Source organism: Triticum aestivum, chromosome 7D (assembly GCF_018294505.1).
Source record: "Triticum aestivum cultivar Chinese Spring chromosome 7D, IWGSC CS RefSeq v2.1, whole genome shotgun sequence".
Lineage (NCBI taxonomy): Eukaryota > Viridiplantae > Streptophyta > Magnoliopsida > Poales > Poaceae > Triticum > Triticum aestivum.
Window position 1 is genome coordinate 378,171,812 of NC_057814.1, and position 5,027 is coordinate 378,176,838.

A 5,027-nucleotide genomic window follows, 5' to 3' on the forward strand; every position below is an offset into this window, starting at 1 on the left:
TGAATTATTAGTTAGGTCATATATTTTTCGATTTTGTTATGAAAACATCATATATAATTGTGTTGATCGGGTAGATTTAAATGTGCAGTTGTTTCATCGCTGCGAGGTTTGGTGGTCGACGACCTCGCCGTGCGTTTGACGAGCTCTGCCCCTTCGTTCGTGGGTGAGCACAAATGACATGTCCTCCTCCCCCGTTAATTATTTGCTCTGTTCCGGTGTTCGTGCCGATGAAACTTGATAGCTAGCTATATATGTGTCTTGAATCATCAGTATGCGTAACCAATATGTGTCTCCCGTTCGAAAGCGTCATAGTTATAAATATGCATGCATTTGCATATTTATAACCTTGATTCTTTCGAATTGTCCAACGATATCCATGGACAACCCGAGTATGTTTAGATTGGGTTCGTTTTCCCATATGCTTTGCTCCGGATCTGACGCATAAGTTTCGTCAGTGCCTCCCCTGTTGTTCTCCGGGTACACATCCTCTCTGTTTATTGCAGAGACGTGTATCAGGAGAACAGCAGGGAGGTGCTGCCGAAATTTTGCGTAGGATCCGGAGCATAGCATGGGAAAATGAACCCAATCTAAACATACTCGGGTGGGATTAGGACCTATCATTACCTATTAGAGTGTAGGTTGCATGGACGTAATAAAATTGACAAAGTAGATCAACTGATGAATATATACATGGTGAATTATATATATATTTGTTGTGTGTCTAGTAGCTCTGAAAGTCAAGATGAGTGATCATGCGTGGATGTACACCGGTCACACTGGTCAGAACAAATGGAGCACTGAATGGTTCACAAAAACCAAGGGGTTTGTGCGAGCCGCATTTGCAAATGGCCAGAGAAAAACCTGGCGCCCCTGTTTACGGTGCGGCAATTGGGAAAAGAGGACAGAGGCTGAAATGTGCAAACACCTGCAGAAGAGTGGTTTTACGCCCGATTATACGGTGTGGACATTTCATGGTGAGTCTGCCCAACGTGACCGAGCTGAGGTGGATCGTCGTCGCACCGACGAGCATGGTACCGGGATGGAAAACATGGTGCAAGACTTCGATGATGCTCGGGATTCAGACGAGGAGATGGAGGAATCTGCAAAGGCCTTCAATGAAATGTTGGAGTCTTCAAAACGTCCGCTCCATGAGCACACTGAGCTTTGTCAGTTGGATGCCATCTCACAAGTAATGGCTCTGAAGGCTCAGTTCAACTTGGGTAGAGAATGCTACGATGCAATGATGACAGTATTTGGACGCTTTCTACCCAAAGGCCATGTAATGCCTGCAAACCTGTACCAGTCAGACAAAATCCTCTGTGCACTGAAGATGCCCTATGATAAGATACATGCCTGTGAGAAAGGATGTGTCTTGTTCAGGCTTGACTATGCGGACTTGAACTATTGTCCCATTTGCAAGTCTTCCAGGTATGTTGTGGTAGACAACGGTATGGGTGAGAAGACACAGACCAAAATCCCCGTTAGTGTTCTTCGGTATATGCCAATCGTACCAAGACTTCAACGTCTTTTCATGGTCGAAGAGACGGCCAGACAGATGACATGGCACAAAACGGGCAAAAGAACCAAACTAGATGCAGATGGGAATCTGATGATTGTACACACATCGGATGGTGTTGCGTGGAAAAAGTTTGATGAATTACATGCTGACAAAGCGGCAGATCCGAGGCATACTCGAGTCGGCATCAGCACGGATGGGTTCAGTGTGTTTGGTATGACGGCAGCCCAATACAGTCGTTGGCCCGTATTTGTCTTTCTACTCAATCTCCCCCCCGGACAGATTATGCAAAGAAAGAACATTTTCCTGACGTTGATAATTCCAGGGCCCAACTATCCGGGAAAAATATGAATGTGTACATGCAACCGCTTAAGGACGAATTGCAAGAAGCCTGGGATAATGGGTTCAAGACATACGACGCATATAGCAAACGGAACTTCATAATGCGTGTCTGGTACATGTACTCGACGCATGACTTGCCGGCGTATGCGCTATTCGTTGGTTGGTGTGTGCATGGAAGGTTCCCGTGCCCCACATGCAAGGGAGCTCTTGAGTTTCGTTGGCTTCAGGCCGGTCGCAAGTTTTCTTGCTTCGACATGCATAGACAGTTCCTGAATCCTCGCCATAAGTTCAGGAAAGACAAGAAGAACTTCATCAGAGGTAGAGTTGTCAAAAACTCTGCACCACCTGCATTGACAGGCCAACAGACCCTGGATCAGTTAAACGCTCTCGAGCCAGATCCAGAGCGTCCAGGGTACTTCAAGGGGTATAATTCTAAGCACGCGTGGACTCACAAAACATGCTTATGGGATCTGCCTTACTTCAAAGACCTCCTTTGCCCACACAACATCGACGTGATGCACACTGAGAAGAATATCGCCGAGGCACTTTTTGGTACATTGTTCGGCATAGATGGGAAGTCAAAGGATAATACTAAGGCTAGAGTCGATCTGGAGGCGCTATGTGATAGGCCGTTACAAAACATGAAAGAACCGAAAGGAAAGCAGAACTGGACGAAGCCAAAGGCATGGTTCAATCTTGGAAGGCCAGCTATGAGGGAAATTATCTTGTGGGTGAAAATGCAGTTGATGTTCCCCGATGGGTATGCAGCGAATCTAAAGAGGGGAGCCAGTCTTGATAAATTGAAGATATTTGGTCTCAAGAGTCATGATTGGCACATATGGATTGAGCGGGTAATGCCGGTGATGTTGCGTGGCTTCATCCCTGAGGATGAATGGCTAGTACTGGCAGAACTCAGCTATTTCTTTCGTGTTCTTTGCGCGAAAGAACTATCACCTGGCGTGCTAGAAGAAATGGAAGAGTTGGCGCCGGAGTTGATCTGCAAGTTAGAGAAGATCTTTCCACCGGGCTTCTTTAATCCAATGCAACATTTGATTTTGCATCTCCCGACCGAGGCAAGATTGGGGGGGCCCGTGCAAAATCGTTGGTGCTACCCAACTGAGAGGATGCAGAAGACGCTTCGACAAAAATGTAAAAATAAACGTAGAATTGAAGCACCGATGGCTGAGGCATTCATCACTGAGGAGGCGGCAAACTTCGTGACAGCACACTACGAAGCCAAAAATCATCATTTGCATAATCGAAGCCTCGGTACAATGCTGACGACCCTAAAAAGGGTGGATCCAACCTCAGCCTATTCAAAGGGAATCTCGCACCAGCCAGTGTTTCAAATCCAGTATCTTTGGATAACGAACAATGGCGGACCATTTCGTTGTATATCTTCAACAACCTGATAGAAGTGCGGCCGTACATCGAGTAAGTTCTCGGTACATTGTTTCGGAACTTCTATTTCCTTTGAACTGCTCTTATTCCTGGATATTTCATACAGTCGATACGTCGCCTTATTCTCGTATGGAGCGGTGATCCAAAAGGATTCTGTCGAAGAGTATGAGCTTCTCGCAAAGCAAGGAGGCGGCTATCCTGGTTTCATCTCTTGGTTCAAACAAACGGTAATTTCTATTAGACAATTTCGTTTCATTCGCTAATTTGTGCGTAATGCAACAATCCTTTCATATTAAACTTGTAGGCTAATTCAGAGTCTATGGACGCCGAATTGAGACAAGTCGCTAATGGTTTTGACTATAAGGTCCGTTCATTTGACAAATACGACATCAACGGGTATCGCTTTCGTACCTATGGCAAAGAGCTATCTATGGCCGACCGAAAGTCTACAAATTGTTGTGTATCTGCTATCGGCGAAGGAGGTACCGAGTATTATGGGAGAGTTGAAGCAATTTATGAACTTCTATTCTATGGTGAAAACCCACCGAATGTCGTAGTCTTCAAATGTTATTGGTTTCAGCAGAAGGAGACTAGAAGGACTCATGAACATATAGGGCTAGTTGAAATCAACCAAAGCACCCATTTAGATGTTCCTGATGTCTATATTACGGCTCAACAGGCGACCCAAGTATTCTATCTACCGTGGGCCTGCCAAACTAATCCAAATCTGAAAGGTTGGGATGTCGTTTATGAAGTGCCGCCACGTGCTAGACTATCTCCCCCAAAGGAAGACGATTATGAACCTCACATTAACCCAGACACATATGAAGGAGAATTCTTCCAAGAGACACGTCTTTCCAAAAAGCGTTTCAAGAACCGCTATACTTCACCCCAAAACATTGAAGTAGACAGCAACAGTGAATCCGACATCACCCCAGAGGAGGAACAAGAAGAGCCGGAACAAGAAGAGGTTACTGCTGCGGATGACCTGTCATTGCTTGACCGATTACGTCAAGGTGGCCTTCCAGAAGTTGATGCCACTGAACCCTATGAGCCCGTCATTGATTATAGTGATGATGATGATTATGCATTTATTGATGATACTGATCGAGATTATTAGTAGTGTCAGGTATTAATTTTTTTTATGTTGTACTTGATGATGATACACTTAAGTGATACACATATTATTATTCATGTCGGTCTTTTTTTATGTTGTACTAATTTCGTTTACTGTTTGTCATGGTAGGTGTTGAAAGATGGTGGGCGCTGGTCGGGAGCGCGCCAAGGCCCCTTCTTTGTCGGCGCGTGGTGTGAGGTCTTCCATTCCAGACGCACCTCTCCGCCGAGCGTTGCTGGACAGTATGGCGACACCGCCGGGCCCTTCTTCGTCGACCGCGGTGCCCAGTAGGGGACGAGGTAGGAAGAGAGGAGGTGGGGCACGTGGTCGCGGGAGAGGAGGTAGGGTGACTGCTACGGCGCCTTCCTCGCCGCCACCCCCAGCTGTTTCACCCGAGCACGTGACTGCTAGGGTGGACTCGTCCGAGGAGGAGGCTACACGGACTCCGGTCCACGGGTCTTGGGCCCACGAGCCTCGGGTCGACTGGCCTTCGGCCCATGAGACCCCGGAGGAGCACACGTCTGGATGGGGTACCTGGCCGGATCAGCCCGAGGAGTCGAGTGGCCATGCTGATGATGGCGGGGAGCCGACTGATATTGAGGAGGAAGGGGGCACCGTCTACCAGCGTGGTGCTACACGGCTCCCGTCCGT